Consider the following 18,332-nt stretch of genomic DNA (forward strand, 5'->3'; position numbering starts at 1 on the left):
TCGATAAAAATCAACTCAAAATTTTGCTTTAACGTTTTCAATTAAGCGGAAGCATATTAGTTGGATCACATTTCTTTAAATAATAAAAAAAAAAACTTCATAATTTCTTAACATTATCGAATAAATTGGTTTTAATTATAAAATTGATTTTTTTTTTCTAATGACCTAATGAAATTCATAATATTGAACGACGAAAATCCTAAACAGATCATTTCTACAGCCAATTCCATCAAAGGCTAAACTAATGGCCAGGGTCCACATCAACGGGTTGTGTTATGCTTTAAGGAAACTTTAAGGTCCATTTAAGGTTCATTTAAGGTCCATTTAATTTTCTTAATGGAGATTAAAGACGAAACATTATTGACCCTCCATAATAAAACTTGAACGTGAAAAGGAAAAGAAAAAAGAAATCAAAACGTTATTGACTTTCCTTAAGCCTATGACTGTCAATTAATGCCCATTAAAAAACGTAACTTTAAGTTCATCATCTGTTGGTCCAAATTCTTTTGAGTTCAGACCACTGAAAAATAACGCACCCATGGCCATGATGGTGACACGTCAACGTTTCCATGTTCCCCTATGAACCTTACGGAGAAATAAAAAAAAAGTACCAATAATCTTCATTTTTGATTCCCATCATTCCACATATTATATGTATATCTGGTAATAAGCTTTCGTGAATCGAAGGCTATGCATATTACACACTGATTTGGATTTTTGCTTTTGGTCTTGAAAATTAAGCTCATAGACGTGAATACGGACATAGGTTAAAGACATCACGATTTTCGCATATCATTATCGGATGATCATGAGTTCTAAACACATGCTCTGATGCCAACTGTTAGATTTATTTTATAGATACATAATTTAGGATCTTGAACTTCATGATAATCACACAATAAAATATGCAAGAGAGTCTATGAGAAATATCTTATAGTGCTAATCCATAATACATGACCGATGATCTTTGTAGCAGCTGTAATACCTTGAGAAACTCTTAGTTTCTCCTTCTTGACCTTTTTTTTTTATGTAATGAAATAATAATACAATTCATGAACCCAATTTTGATGGTTATAGAGTTCCTTTTATAGGTATAAGGAGGACCAAGGTTCATAGGATTTAGAATTTTCATTTAATCTCGACCGTCCATCAAGGAAGAGGGAATATGAAAGGATCCCAAAATTGTAACCTACATGTTTAGAAATATTCATAATTAGCCAAGTTATTACATGGCCCAAAAGGATATTTCTATGTGTAGAAATATTCTTACACTCAATTCCATTTGTGCTGGTTTATCAACATATTGAAGACTTTTGGCAAACAGGTCTAAATTTCCAGCCCTGATTGCCACAAGATGAAACGAAATTCTCCAGCCAGCAATACACACGAGGAATCCTTAAATTTGGTTGAGAAACTTAAGAATAAAGTAGTCTAACCTAACGGTACCTTATCAGTAGCAATGTATGTTCGGTTCTCCTTGCTTTTTCCAGCAATACGCACCGTAAGAGGGTAACGCCTAAACTGTGTATGTGTATCTGTGGGTTTCCTCATATAACCAGCAGAGGTATGCCGGATGACACTCTGAAACTGCGCTTCCAGTATTCGTGAAAAGGCCTAACAGATGAAAAGAAGTTTCGCTGATTGCATCGGTGGTCAAGATGTGTTTAGGCCGTTGCTGAGCATAGGCCAACTAGGAAACAGCCTAGGGCTCCCAAATTTCGGCCCCCAAAATCCTATTCGTTATGTGTAAGACATGATACACTATATGTATCTTTTTTTTTTTTCTTTTAGTTTCCCGTCAAGTATTTGAATTTCCCATCAAATCCACTTTATTGTTTTTAATTTATAAGTTCTATGGTTTTCTCTATTTCCTGGTTCAAAATGAAGAAGCAAATTTACCTAATGAAATCAAAGTAAAATTTTCATTTTCCATTTAGTTTTCTTTTTTAAAATAAATAAATCTCGATTCCATTTCCAAACTTTTAAATGAGCAATAGAATGTACGTAGTTTTTGTGTATAAATATATTGCAAGGCGGGCAATGGGCAATAACTCATTTTAACAACGCCTATATCAAGCTTAAAAGTTATCTAAGGATTCATATGGGTTCCCACGAATAATGTATATGTGAAATTGAAATTTTGGGTAGTTTTCTTTTGCCTGCCCAAACCAGAAAAGCAAAATAATTAAGTGTCGAATTTCTTAAAATATACGGAAGATTGAAACCCCAATGAGTATACATCATATATGTTGACAACTCCAATTACAGTTGGCTTATGCGACAATTCCAATTACAGTTGGCTTATCCGAACAAGGTTATACAAAGTTAACAGTAGATTTTGATAGTATAATCCATAATTTCTCTCGAAAAAAACAGGAGTACTTATCTTTCAAGATGTAAGGTATCTTTTATTTTTGGTTTTTCTAAAAAAAAAATTCTGGCCAATTTTATCATTTGATTGTCTATAATATCTTTTTTTTTTTTTTTTTTGATAAACAAGGAACCCTTTTATTAATGGGTTTTCAAGGTTACAATGTGTTTAAGATCGAAAATAAGAGAATACAACGTAACAAGAACATACCGTAAGAGTACAATACCGAAAAATCCGACAAGAGAAAGAGAAGGATTACCGGAGTAAGACAAATACAAGTATGAAAAGATCCGATTAAATCGGAAGAAGGATGATTTTTCTCGAAATTAAATTCCAACCATTTAGTTTGTTTTTCTCGGAATGAAATCAAAGTAAAATTTTCATTTGCCATTTAGTTTTCTTTTTTAAAATAAATAAATCTAGATTCCATTTCCAAACTTTTAAATGAGCAATAGAATGTACGTAGTGTTTGTGCATAAATATATTGCAAGTCGGGCAATGGGCAATAACTCATTTTAACAACACCTATATCAAGCTTAAAAGTTATCTAAGGATTCATATGGATTCCCAGGAATAATGTATATGTGAAATTGAAATTTTGGATAGTTTTTTTGCCTGCCCATACCAGAAAAGCAAAATAATTAAGTGTCGAATTTCTTAAAAATATATGGAAGATTGAAACCCCAATGTGTATACATCATACATGTTGACAACTCCAATTACAGTTGGCTTATCCGACAATTCCAATAACAGTTGGCTTATCCGAACAAGGTTATACAAAGTTAAAGTAGATTTTGATAGTATAATCCATAATTTCACTTCGAAAAAAGCAGGAGTACTTATCTTTGAAGATGTAAGGTATCTTTTATTTTTTGGTTTTTCTAAAAAAAAAATTTGGCCAATTTTATCATTTGATTGTCTATAATATCTTTTGTATGAACTCAAAAGAAAAGAAAAATATTTTTTCCTTCGTTTCTTCTAACTTCGCCCAGATCCCTAAATTAATTTGCTACGGCCCTGCTTGGGAATTATGTTTGGTCGGAATGAATTCCTAAGCTGCGCATATAAATACATCAACAAAGACAAGATGAAGGGGGATTCCTCTTCCAAGTTTTCTTTCGCTGCTGGTGACGGACAGTGACAAGGGAAGGAGGCGAGAAAGTTGTGTTAGCTGTAAAATTCATTTGGAGTTGAAAAAAAGAGAAGGCGACGGTTTAATTTTTTTTTTTTTTCTCTTATGATTATTTTTGGATGGTTTTAAGAAACCCATAATTATGTATTGCTAGATTTTCGTAACTAGGGTTTCGTGGTTGAAACCACATGGAGTTGTAGGTTAATTGAATTGATCCATATTTAAAAAGACCTTTATGATTTGAATTAATTAATTAATTCCATGATTGTATTTTTTGATTTAATATAGAAATTGGTTGTTGCTTCACCAATTATGTATGATACAGTGACTTCTGTGCATAATTGATAGGTTCATAAATATATTTTTCTCATTGTCTTGGGAGCTCATATTTAATTTCGTATTATGTTCTCGCTAATGCAATTTGATGGTGCATTATTGGGTTAAGCATTTTGATGTGCTATACTTAGGTATACTAGTGATATTTGCGACTCTAATACATATAATATGGTTTTTTTTTAAGCATAATACATATAATAGGTGATGTCGATAGAACAGATAATAAATAAATATTCATGAATTATGTTTCATTACAGTAATTGAATAGAATTAGTTGTAGATACTGGCTACCGATTTTCCATTGGATTCATTCTATCAGTTTAGTTAATTTTTTTTGTTTTTATACTTTCAAAAATTAGAAATTCATATCTTGATTGGTTAGTCGATTAGGAATACTGGTTACGGTATTTTCCACCGCTCTCTGTGGGTTCGACCCATACTTTCCGTTGTCGACATTATACACGTCGTGCAGTTGCGGTTATGTATATGTATAAGTTTTCAACCCTATCAGATATCTTGAGACTATCTCATGTTTTGAAATGAATTATTTTAATTGTTATATAGTGTAGGGAAACGGTGGTTTCCTAGTTTAGGTTAAATTCTTAGTTTGAGTTAATTACCATATTAAGATGGAATACCTAAATTGACCATGGTTTCCTAGTATGAGTCGGTTTCCTAGTCCAAGGAGGCCAAGACTTGGGAACCAAGTTTGTGACTCCTATATAAGGAGGTCTAGGCTAAGTGTTTTAGTCATGGAATCCTCAATGTAAATCTCGTAGAGATGTGAGGGATTCATCCCACCTATTGAGGTGGTTATGTGAGATACCTAATGGTGGAAGGATGATGTGATTTGTAGATAGTGGTAAAAGTGGCTCGATTCTCAGACTTGCGAAGGATAAAATATAGACTTAAATTCTAAAACTAAAATAGAAAACAAACTAAAAATTGTCACAAACTCAACCAAAAATGATATCAATATTAAAAGAACACTGAGGCTAAGATTCCACTATTTTCCAAGTTCAAAGTGATTTAATCCCAATATTTATATTTATGCAATTTTCTCGTTCAATTTGATTGTAACTATTACAACAAGTAGATTCTCAAAATAACAAGTGTAAATCCGAAGCATAGAACATCAAAAACCTAGGTCCAAGTATGCTCTATCAAAAGAAATAACAATTGCTTAACAAGGATCATTCAAACAATTTTCAACCAAGGCAAATAATCATAAAATAATTGCAAATAAATAAATAAAATAGAATATACCACTTCTTGTTGGAAAAATAGCTTCCTCTATCGCCTCAGCAATGGTATTTAGCTCCTCATATTAATTACTTGCTCAAAATATTTGTTTATGGTTCAAAAGTTGATTAAAAGAAACTATAACACTGATTTTTTGCAACGATGTAATGGAGTTGCAAAACAAAGGACTGACTGTTACAAAGAAGTCACTGTAGCAGCGTTACAAATTTGAGACGATGTTCTTATTTGCAACGTTTGTTCTTCAACAGCAGCAGCAGCAGCAGAAACACAGGTTTTCCTGCAACTTGATCAATTCAGCTCTGTAGTGCTACAAACTCCTCTGCGACTGCTCCAATAACTTCGTAACCTTCTCTGGAACTCGAACACACCTTTTATACTGCTCAGAAACCTAAAAATAGCGTTTAATTCTCTCTTTTTCTTTTCGTGCAAGCCATAGCAATAATCTTCTCTTCCAACTTCCTTATGCGTTTCTAAGACTTCCAAATCATCCGAAACTCTTCCTTAGATAGAATCTCACCTTAGGAAACAATATCACGCCTTTAGTATCCCTGAAATTCCTAAAATAATTCCATAAAGTTTCCGTATACAACTCAACCTCTGTTTCCTTTTTCCGAATTATCTAGCCCAATTTGATTGATTCCAGCGCACATACCAAGCCTGTTATGCTCAATCACGTCCAGCCCAACAAATTTCAGCGATTGAATCTCTCTAAACACCTTCGAAATCCAACCCAAAGTTTGGTTCTTTACTGGATATTTTTCCCGCCAAAATTTCATTCGAATTTGAGAAGAAAATGACCCCCCTATCCTGTGCTGGTCTCCCTTTAGCAGATGCCTGGAAATGGGTCACCCCGTAGTAATTAGGTTACCCCTTATCCAAAGTGAGAGTCCGTATAATAATTTTCTCCCACGAACGCAAAAACCATTTTTTTTAGCCAATTTCGCCGCAAAAGCTTATTTCTCTAAAAATACCTACAGGGACATAAAAAACCATAATAAATATAAAATCGAGCACTAATAATATATACAATTGAGATTATATAAGACACAAAAATGTGCCTATCAAATACCCCCAAACTTATTATTTGCTAGTCCTCGAGCAAATCAAATAAAAAATAAAATCCTAACTCACTGTCGCAGGCATCGTCGATTGCATTTAGCGTATGCAATAAGCCTTTAAACCCCTAGGTGGCCCTAGTGGCCGAGTTATAGTCTCGGGAGGGCTTACAAGAGATATACCCACAAAACCTGTACTCCAGACCTTAGCTATCTACACAGAACCTTGGAAGGCACTAAAGAATTTCCTTGGTTGGCATACTTATTGAATACAGGAGGAAGTACCCTGATGCGAAATTCCAATTGTTGTACACGAGTTTGCACTCAAGCATACTAAAATTCATATAAAGTGACAGAGCTCTACTCAGATAGTCGCACTATGGACATCAATATCCGGAGTCAAAACTAATCACATGGATAGATCAAGAAGATGGATATAGAAAAACATAGATGGTTTTGATGTTTACTAAGTGAACGGCGTTTCCCATATCTGTCTGAAGGCCTCCGCCAAAATGAACCTATCCTAATGGATTGAGATACTAGTCTGACTAATATCAACACACTGGCATATACAAGGGAACCAGTGGTCGATAACCTAACTCTAGGTCAACACAACTGGCATATACAAGGGTACCAGTGGTCGACTTTATTGAATTTATTCCTTTTGGTCAAATGGTCTGGTCTCAATTTCTTTTTTTTTTCATCTTTTTTTTTTTTTTTTTTTCATGGTATCTCAATCACTCTAATTCACCCTAGCATTGGTAACAACTTGAATCGTGAGCCCCACCTAATCACTTAGAGAAACATAGTTTAAAAACAAAACATCAAAAGAAGTGAAAAGGACTCAACGAGATATGGTGAAACTATCATGTTATTCTAACACTGAGCTCTGTGCTTTTATGAATACTCTTTAGATGTTTCCATCTAATCAGATTGGTTCCTCAACTCCTACAACCAAAATGCTTCCATCCACTTAGATTGGTTAGTGCATCCTTAATAAGCATAAATTTCTAGGCTCTGGAGTTTATTATGCAACTAAAAAGTTTCTCCCATACCCCAAACTTAAATCTAACATTGTCCTCAATGTTCTAAAGATGAAATTAAAAGCATGAACAAGGAGAAACTGTTACCATTGAAGCAAAAGAGTTAAGGAAAGATATTACCGTGTTGCATGAGATTGGGTTACCTCCCAAGAAGTGCTAAGTTTAAAGTCTTCAGCCAGACATCAAGTTTCATAAATGGCTAGTTACCTTTCAAATCATATATCAGTAGTCGAAATAACTGTGGGTCATCAAAACCAAATAAAACTGCCACTAATATGAAACAACTGCACAGGATCAGAAAAAATAACATAAGGAGCACAACCTCATTGAAAGTTTCTTGCAAGACAACTGGATTTATTTGGGGCGCCCATTGGGCTTCATATGAGTGTCTTGAAAAACAGATTCATCCGAAAACGGGACTTTAATAGCTGGATTTCCTCCTGGACAGTATCAGGAGGATCGGGTTGAGGAGTCTGAATAGACTCAAGTGATACCTCATATGCAGTAGGCGAGTCCCAAGTTAGGGACTTCTACTGGGGATAATTGACGATCACTACCCCCAACTTAGAATTTTGGGTGTCTCTAATAGACTAGTCACAATATTCCTAATTTCTAGACCATCAGGTTCTGAAAAAGGTCAATTGCTTTCTCTGAGTTATAATGGTGGTTCATCCTCTAAATTCTTTTGAGGTATACTAGCTGTAGGACTTATATGTTTCATATCCTGTATGGTCAACCCTAGAGTTTCCTTATTGTCTTGAAGCACGATTTCTGGCCTGCTGTCCTGATCGGATGCTATAATCACAGGCAAAGTCTTAGATGGCCCTAAGAATGCAGATTTAGGGTCCAACTTAGGAGGCTCTTCTAAACAAGGGATTAAGGTAGACTCAAAAGCTAGTAATGGTTCGAACCTAGCTTTCCATTTATCAGTATCTAACATAGGAATAGAATCCAACATAGCATTCACTTGTTCAATGCTATCTTCGTCGAAATCCATGTAAAGTGGGCTAGACAACTCTCTAATGGATCTTCTGGTGCGATATTTGGTAATGACTCCTGAACTAAGGTTCCTATCATGTTCACCTCTTCAATGCACGTGTCATATAGCTCAGAATGTAGCTTATTGACATTAAAAATATTTAACTCAATAGTCATATTACCAAAAGATAGATTCATAATACCATTTCGACAGTTTATGATCGCATTAGACGTAACTAAAAATGGGCGACCTAAAATCACAGGTATCTGGTTCTCTGGGTCTGGGACAGGTTGGGTATCTAAGGACACAAAATCCACAGGACAAATAAACTTGTCGACCTCAATAAGAACATCTTCTATCACACCACGAGAAATCTTGACAGACCTATCAGCTAATTGCAATGTTATCTTGGTAGGTTTCAATTCACCGAGCCCTAGCTTTAAGTACACATGGTATGGGAGTAAGTTCACACTGGCTCCTAAGTCAAGTAAAGCTTTGTGTACCCTGTGTTTTCCTATCGTACAAGCAATGGTAGGCGCACCTGGGTCTTTATATTTAGGAGTTGTGGGGTTCTGAATGATCGAACTTACATGACTAGCTAAAAAGGCTTTTTTAAGGACACTAAGCTTTCGCTTTCGGGTACACATATCCTTAAGAAACTTGGCATAAGCTGGAAGTTGCCTAATTGCTTCTAGTAACGGAAGGTTTATGGTAACTTTCCTAAAAACCTCCATTATGTCATTAAAGTTGGATTCACTCTTTGTTGGTACTAATAGCTGTGGAAATGGGGCTCTAGGCATAAAATAGGGCCTCTCAGGAACCGAATTGACATCATCAGAAACTTTATCAGTCTCCTCATCTATGGTTGGTCCTGAGGGGTGAACTACAGTATGCTCACTATCGGGCATGGTTACCTGATTGTCTACTACTCTACCACTCCTAAGGGTTCTAACAACATTCAATTGATTCGATGGTTTTGCACCTACTTCATGAACTCCTCTAGGATTGGGATTAGTCTGACTAGGGAACCTTCCGTTATCTCTCTCACTTAAGGTCTTAGCTATTTGGCCGACTTGAAGCTCTAACTTAGCAAGAGGCTGAGCATTAGTTTGAAAGTTCCGCTTGGTTTCTTGTTGAAAACTAACTTGGCTCTTTAATAACATGTCCTGGCTCTGTGCTAACATATCCTGGCTCTTTCTTAATATACTAAGAGATTCCTCTAAGCTCGTTATTCTATTCTCTGAAGAGTTCTGAAACTGACCTGAAGAGTTCTTATCTGAACCAAAACCTGGGGGAGCATTAGAATTACTAAACTGACCTTGACTATGGCCTTTAGACCACGAAAGGTTCGGATGGTTTCTCCAACCAGGATTATAGGTTTCTGAATATGGGTCAAACTTCTGACGGTTATCGAATCTAGTGTTATTATAGAGAGCATTGGCTTGCTCTTCATTATTATGGCCTTCCCAAAAAGGCTCTAATCTACCACTAGTGTGACACACTTATAAAGCTTCTAACCTTTTTGCTATAGCAGCAATTTGGCATCTGATTCAAAGTTTCCTTCTACCCTATTAATATTTCCTCTGCCTAGAAGAATTGTTTTCTGGGGTCCCATATTACTTTCCCATTGTTGGGTCTTTTCGGCGATTTCATGCAAATATTTCATCGCATCATCAACTGTTTGGTTTTCAACCCACCTGTACAAATAAATTCTACTGTGGTTGTAGTGGGATAATCTAAACCCTCATAAAGGATCTGAACTAACCTAACCTTTTCTAAACCATGATGAGGACATTGGGCTAAGAGATCATTGAACCTTTCCAAATACCTATACAAGGATTCTCCCTCCTGTTGAGAAAATGTGCAGATTTGCGTCCTAATAGACGATGTTTTGTGCCTAGGGAAAAACTTGTTCAAAAAGGTAGATGTAAGTTGTTCATACGTTTCAATTGATCCGGAAGCCAAACTATATAGCCACGATTTGGCTTTATCTTTCAAGGAAAAGGGGAATAATCTGAGTTTCAAAGCATCATCATCAAGGTTTCTAATTTTTAGTGTACTACAAATTTCCTCAAAGTCCCTGACATGGAAATAGGGGTTTTTATTTTCTTTCCCTAAAAATATTGGGAGCAACTGTAAGGTTCCAGGCTTAAGTTCATAATTTGCTTCAGTTTCAGATAACCTGATACACGAGGGACGAGTAGTCCTAGTAGGGTTCAACAAAGCTTTTAAAGTTGCCATTTCTGGCACTATTGGAATATCAGGGATTTTCTCCTCAAACGGACGTTCAAAAACAAAATCTTCAAGATTCGGTCATTCTAAATTGAGGTAATCGAGACGCTTAGAACTATTAGGTTTCTCTTTAACAAATCTACCTAGGGCGTCTCTTTTACGTTCAGGCATGCAAAAGAATAAAGTGGGGAATTCTATGCAATCACAAAACAAGGCTGACTCAACCAAATCAGACCTATTGATTTCTAGCAAACAAAAAGCCTGATGGCTCCACTTAGATTGTTTCTAGACCAACTTCTATTCTTTCAAAAAGGAACTCGTTATAATCTGAGCAAACCCCTCTGGAATCAATCCGAGTCAAAGTAAGTTGAATCGAGGCGAGGGAAGCTCAGTGGAGCTTTGATACCCAAGGCCTTACCGGTTACAAGGCGACGCAGTCACGCATTCAACTCACAGAAACCTTCAAGAACTTCGAAGTATGCTCAAAAGAGTAACCAAATAAAATAATATAAGTTTTTTCTTGGGAAATATTTTGTTTTAGGGATTCAAACCATGAGTCTTTCTTAAAGAAATATCAAAGTAGTATTGATCAATTTCGCAAAACAACATAGGCATAGCTTATGACATCTAACCAACGAGGACTGTTGGTAAATGGGAAATATTGACTAACAGGCATGCCATGTCTGACTTCTTGGAAGACATTTTTCTGAAATATGTTCTAGGGGATGATGATTCCATTAGAGAGACTTACTCATGATAGTAATGTCCACCAAATTGGCTAGGGGGTGTCCTAGTGTCATGTTGATGGTCTAGATTACCCTTTCATCTTTAAAGAACTAAATTACCCTCATCCCATCCCTTAAAAAGACTAAATTACCTTACAGTGAATTTAAACCTAATGAATAAATAAATAAATAAATAAATGAAATTAAAAATTAAAATCAAAATCAGTTTTTTTCATCTTTTATTTTCTCCTCCAGTTTTAACTGTTATTCTCCATTAATTTTTTTTCAATCCCTTAAACCACTGGATGGAGTAACCAGTATGCGTAATGTAATGTAAGGTATGAGTTTTTTGTTTTTTTTTTTTGTGTTCGAATTAGATTAGATACATTCAAATTTAAGTTAAATTAGGGTAGCATTTGATTGAAAACTCAACTACGATTGGTGTTACGGTTACGGTTGGTTATTCTTCAATTACCAAACGAACTCTCTAAAGGTGTTACGGTAGGTGATTAAAGAACTACCAACCGTAAATCCTTAAAAACTATTTGAAATATCCAGCTACGGTTCATTTTGTAACCGTAAAATTATTTACGGTTGGTTTCGAATTTAACAGTACTAACTGTAAAAATTCATGAGTAAAATAATTTAAGTTTTTGAGTTTGATTACGGTTAGCGCTGACTTAAATGTTATTAATCGTAAATAGTTACGGTTGGATACTAGCAACAGACAAACGAACCGTAACTTATGACCGACTTTGATTTAAATGGTATCAATCGTAAACGATTGCGATTGGATACTAGCCATCAACAAACAAATTATAACTTATTTACGGTTCGTCTCACAGGACAACAATCCAACCGTAACTGGTTTGTGATTGGTCACAATTTTAACCAGTTACGGTCGGATGTTCTTCAGATATTAACCGTAATTGACCCGTACGATTGGCTTCTATGGCTAACTGCAACCGTAAATGGCCCCTACGGTTTATGGTTAATTCCAACGGTAAATTTCCCTGAAATGGACGTTTGAGCTAAGAGATTAACCATTATAGGATCTCCATCGTGGGTATTTGTAAAATATGGTTTCTCTAATATATAGAGATTCATCCATCTCTAATTTTCCACTGAAATCATTCATTTTGGTTGAGCAAATCAAAATCTAGTTTTTTGAAATAAATCTAAAAAAAAAAAAAAAACTCTATTTCATCAATCCATCGAACCTAATCTGATTTAATTTTTCACTAAGTCCAAACGGGCCTTAGGCTTAGACTTAAACTTAAACTTAGAGCAGAACCAAGGCCAGAAAAACTAAAAGTCTAAAAAAATCTTCTTCTTGTAAAAGGAGAAGGAGACAGAAAATAAGAGAAGTAAAGAGAGAGACTTCTTATTCATGTGTGTATAGAATACAAAAGTTTATGACTCTATTTATAGAGTTTACATACTTGGTTCCCAAGTAATAGGGTTTCACTAAAGTGGGCATCTATATAATAAACTGCCGTTTATAACACTCCCCCTAGATGACCACTGTATCTAAGCTTACTGCCTCGTTAAAACCTTGTCAGGAAAATCCTAAGGGACAAAACCTGATCGAAGGAAAAATAGTACAATTATGAAAAACTTTTAACAGACTTGGACATGTATATGTTGCCTCATTAAAACCTTGACAAGGAAAACCTAATGGGACAAAACCTTGACGAAGGAAAAAGAGTACAACGTGATAGTCCAGTAAAATACCTTTTATGATGCTCCCCCTGATAAGTACTTCATTTAAGTCTTGGCTTGCAAATCTTCAAGTCGACACTTCCTAATTTCGATAAACGAATTTCTTGAATGCTGGAGACGGCAATGCTTTCGTGAGAAATCTACCAGTTGATGAAGTCTTCTTTTGTGTTAGTCTTCTAACAGTAGTGTTCCCAAGTCTTCATGTTTCTTTCAATACATTAAGTACTTGTGTCTTGGATTGCTAATTTCTTGGAGATGATTTGCAGAAATAGTTGATGTTTTTCTTCAACAAAGTGCCAAGATATGAATACCTTATCATACTGAAAAAAATCGTATTTGTGAGAAGGAAATCCAAATTCTTAGGAGATGATTAAGTTGATTTGGTTCAATCAAATGTGGGCATCCATTAAACAACCAAAATTGATACAACTCCCCCTTGGATTACCATCATATTGAATTATATTACCTTACTAAAACCTTGCCAGTAAAACCCGATGGGAAAAAAATTGGATGAAGGAAAAAGAGCATAAATATCAACATTTTGAAAGAAAATTAACGTCAACGAGATGTTGCCTCATTAAAACCTTGTCGGGAAAACCACATGGGATAAAACCTGAAACGAAGGGAAAAAAGTACAACTTTTGACGTAAATATGGATGCTAACCCAACTATATGAGTTTTACAGTAGACAAGCATCAAAATAAAAAAAAGAAGAAAAAAAAAACAAACAAACAAAATATTTTTTCCAAGCAAATAATAACCCAGTATGAACAAATTGGATCTCTAATTACTCTGACGGCCGCCAAACTTAAACAAGAATAATTGTCATCACAAGGCAAAGAGTTGCACGGTTGCACCTATCCGATGGGCTAAATCAGATTAGGTTAAGACAGAGAAAGCGCTTATCTAACTCGAGAAAAACGCCTTGAGGCTGATTTAGATGCTGCTCTTGATAAAATCAAGATGTTGGAAGATGACTTGAAAAAGTTCAATACTAGTTCAAGCAAATTAACCACTATGCTAGGAGAAAGTAAAAATCATCGTGATACACGAGGATTGGGCTATAAGGGAATAAATGCTCCAAGTACTAGGAAAGAGGTAAAATTTGTCAAAGCTAGTGATTCTTCTCAACAAAAGGTTCCCACTGATGGCAAAAGTGAAATACCTTCTCCAGCATTTAAGGTTCAAAAGAGCAAAGTTTATCAACCTCCAAAGTTAGCACACACGGATCGAGGTAAGAACATTCCTTATGTTTGCCACCATTGCGGAAATAAAGGTCACTTGGAAAGGAGATGTCGTTTCCGTATAAGGAATGAGAAACTTTATGATGTTCTTGTTTGGGCATCACAAGAAGTTGTGAAACCAAGATCATACGTTAAGACTGATCCTCTTAACGTTACAGGTTGTAATTGTCCAACCTTTAGGCAAAGGAATCAGTGTTATGATAGACCTAGATTTTACTATAAACGTCGTACGAATCCTTTTCATAATCATAATGGTTATCAAAAGGATAACTTCGTAAATAAGAAGACAAAATCCAATGCTCCCAATTGGAGAAATACTAACTTGCAAAAGAATAGTCAATCCAATTCTCTTCCAAGAATTCTAGAAGAGAGTGATGGGAAGAAGATTCGGAAAATAAACACCTGCGTAACATCTTCTCAATTTCTTGTTTTCTCGACAAAGAGGAGTCAGAAGAGGTGTGACATGAGAAGTTTTAATCTTCTTCATACTCCACGAATCCAAAAACTTAACATACTCTGAGACTTCCTCATCAACATCTCTATCAATATCTGAATCACCTTCATCAGAAAGTTCATCCAACTGTTCTTCTAGGAGAGTTTCCCAATCAACAGTTTTTGCATCAAGAGAATGTTTTGATATTGACTTAGATGTGACAGTTCTCTCAGGTGAATCCAAGCTTTTAGAATCATATGGTAATTTCTGAACTGGTACATTATTAGAGATAGACTCGTTCATAATCAGATCGCTACAAACACAGACTTATAAGGTCTTTAACATGTTTACCTGCTCTGATACCAATTGAAAAAGAGGGGGTCTAACAACACCACCCAATATTTCGCTTAGCAATCTGTATGGACTAACTCCGAAATACTTTGCTAGAGAATCAACTAGACGATCAGACTCAATCTAGATTAAAGTATCTCAAGGAGTCAATATCTCTCACTTGTTTTGATTTACTCAAGCTAAAACAATAGCGAGTCTTTAATCAAACACAAGGAATAACTTGGACGGTACCAAAGACCAATATCCAAGGATCAATCAATATCAATCAACAACCAAAGGTTGGATTTCCAATCGATAATCTTTAACGCACAACCTGTATTATTTCAATTATAAAGATAAACAATATAATACGGAAAATGAAATAACACAGACACCAGAAATTTTGTTAACGAGGAAACCGCAAATGCAGAAAAACCCCGGGACTTAGTACAGTTTGAATACACACTGTATTAAGCCGCTACAGACACTAGCCTACTCCAAGCTAACTTCGGACTGGACTATAGTTGAACCCAAATCAGTCTCCCACTAATTCAAGGTATAGTTGTACTCTTACGCCTCTGATCCCAGCAGGATACTGCGTACTTGATTCCCTTAGATGATCTCACCCACAACTAAGAGTTGCTTCAACCCAAAATTGCAGACTTGATAATAAACAAATTTGTCTCACACAGAAAAGTCTATCAAATGATAAATCTGTCTCCCACAGAAAAACCTTAGGTTTTGTTCCGTCTTAAAATATAAAACCAAGGTGAGCAGGAACCAATTGGTAATCCGGTCTTATATTCCCAAAGAACAGCCTAGATTAATCAATCACCTCTAAACAATCCTTCTTGACTACACAAGCAGTTTGTCGAGGAATCACAAACAGTGAGACGAAGATGTTTGTGACTTATTTATATTGCCTATCGGAGAACTTTCACGATCTCAAGCCAATCAAAGATTGTACTCTCACGATAGAAGATGCAACATCAGATCACACAACTACGATAAAAGTAGTATCAGTCTGGCTTCACAATCCCAATGAAGTCTTTAAATCGTTAACCTGGTTTTAGAGAAGAAAACCAAATGTTAAAGGAGAATCGACTTTAGCGAGCGCACTAGTATCACACAGACGTGTGGGGATTAGTTTTGCCCAATGCTAGATGTCTCCTTTATATAGACTTCAAATCAGGGTTTTGCCTTAGTTGTAAAGCAATCCATATTCACTGTTAGATGAAATCCAGATTTAGATTCAAGCTAATATTTCTCAACTATTAGATCAAAAACTTAGCTTGTCACACACACTTGGGTAGACGTTTACTGGGTTTGTGAAAACCGTGCCCAAACGTGTATGTGTATGTTGGTTCAACATAGTAACCCAAAAGGTTAACCATATGAGCATTTCATATTAACCTAGTTTTTCTTCACCATAACTAGTTCAATTGACTCAAATGAACTAGTTAAAGAGTTGTTCAATTGCTATGAGATCTTATGTAACTATACAAGACACAATTGAAACAAAGATGATTCGATTCGATGAATCGGCTCATGAACTTTATAGCCACGGTTTGCATAAAGCATTCCTTAGTAATTTAAGTTTTATGTTCAGAGCACATCTTTAGATCATAACCACTTAAGCTCACAAACAGGTTCGCGGACTTAAGGCAACCGACAGAGTTTTCCAAACTCAGCAAAAAATCTCGGCAAAGAGACTTCCGCCAGTTCACGGACTAGGTTCGCGGACTGAGTTCGTTGACTAAACACGCAAACGAGTTTTTGGAAAATCCCAGCAGAAATTCTCGGTAAGAGAACTTCCGTCAGTTCGCGGACTGGGTTCGCGGACTTGGAAAAGCCAGTTCCTCCGGTTTCTCTCAATCAACAAAGTTCGAAAACTTCGGATTAAGGAATACATGGTTATGTAATCTAAACTATCATTCCAATCATTGAGACATTCTCAGAGGAGGTTATATAGCCGTTATTCACAGACCGTTTCATGTCAGAGCAATTCTCAAAGTAATTGAAACTTTTCACTGAATTTCGTCACTAGGTGAAGATAAACTTGATCAAAGCGAAACGCTTTACCAATACACGATTTCGAGAAAAAGATAAGTAGTGAATACTCAGCTCGAAATGTCAAATGTGTATGATTCAGTCTATATAACATACGACTTTTTGTCTCATAAGAAGTAGGAGATAGAATAGATATACTTTTGAGTGATATATAATTTCAAGTCTCCACATACCTTTTTGTTGATGAAGTTCCACGGTTCCTTGATTAGATCTTTGTAGTTGTATGATGAATCACCATGAAGTCCTTGAGCTCAACTACACTTTTCTATCCTAATCCAAGACTTAACTATGTAGACTAGAAATCAAGACTCATAGTTTTGATCACTAACATTAACAAACATGCTTGATATAGAAACGCATGCGAGGTCGACCGAGTTATGCTCTAACAGTTTCTCAAGGAGATTAAAGTCTTGGATGGTGTTTGATAGATAATGGCTGCTTGTTTTTTTAATTTTCTAAATTTTCTTATGTCTTTAGCTTTGTGGGAAGTATTTGTTTGTGTTCTAGTGTGGGTTTCCAGTTTTTTCATGGTTATGTATCTTTCTAGTTGTAATTTGTAATTTGTCTGCTAATTCTCCACTCTTTCAACCGTATGTTGGAGGTTCATGGAGGCTCCAATACACGTACAATGCTGCTTGTGGATTTCTGAAATTCCTTCACCTTGGTGAACCACACTGTTATGTTGAATGAGGTTAGAAAGCAATGCCCTTCTATCTCTTATTGGGTGGAGTTTTTCTATTCAGCTCCTGCGAAGTTGTATTATATGAACCAAACTCTTGTTTATGCGCAAGGAGTGCAGAAAGGGGATCCTCTCGGGCCTCTTCTGTTTGCCTTAACTCTACACCCTCTCATTCACAACATTGCGCGCCAGTGTCAACTGGAACTCCAGGCCTGGTACCTGGATGACGGAACTCTTATTGGCGACACCCTGGTGGTGGCTAAAGCCTGGATATAGTGCAACAAGAAGGGTCGGCTCTTGGCTTACACCTTAATGTGTTTAAGACGTAGATTTATTGGCCCACAGTTGACGCCAGAAGTGTTTTTCCAGGTGTTTTCCCTGATGATATTAGCAGACCCTCAGACGACGTAAAATTATTAGGCGGTCCAGTGAGTACGAATGACCAGTTCTGTAAAGAATTTGTGGTTAAAAGAGTTCAGAAAACTGTAGTCTTAATGGAGGCTATCAAGAAGCTTAAGGATCCACAGTGTGAGTTACTTCTTCTGCGCAATTGTACAGGGGTATCTAGGATCTACTTCTCTATGCGAACAGCCAAAACAACACATTTGAGTGAGGCCCAACCTTTGATTGATGAGATTTTGATGACATATCTTCAGCACCTTGTCACGGGAGATGGCCAAGGATTTGGTAAGCTTCAACAAAGGTTAGTTACTTTACC

General features: G+C 36.0%; 1 pseudogene; it reads left to right on the top strand.

The window, feature by feature from the left end:
- Positions 1-9,956: 9,956 nt before the first annotated feature.
- LOC113342804 lies at positions 9,957-10,056 on the top strand (annotated as a pseudogene).
- Positions 10,057-18,332: the final 8,276 nt, after the last annotated feature.

The sequence above is a fragment of the Papaver somniferum genome, unplaced genomic scaffold, assembly GCF_003573695.1.
Source record: "Papaver somniferum cultivar HN1 unplaced genomic scaffold, ASM357369v1 unplaced-scaffold_47, whole genome shotgun sequence".
NCBI classification, from domain to species: Eukaryota; Viridiplantae; Streptophyta; class Magnoliopsida; order Ranunculales; family Papaveraceae; genus Papaver; species Papaver somniferum.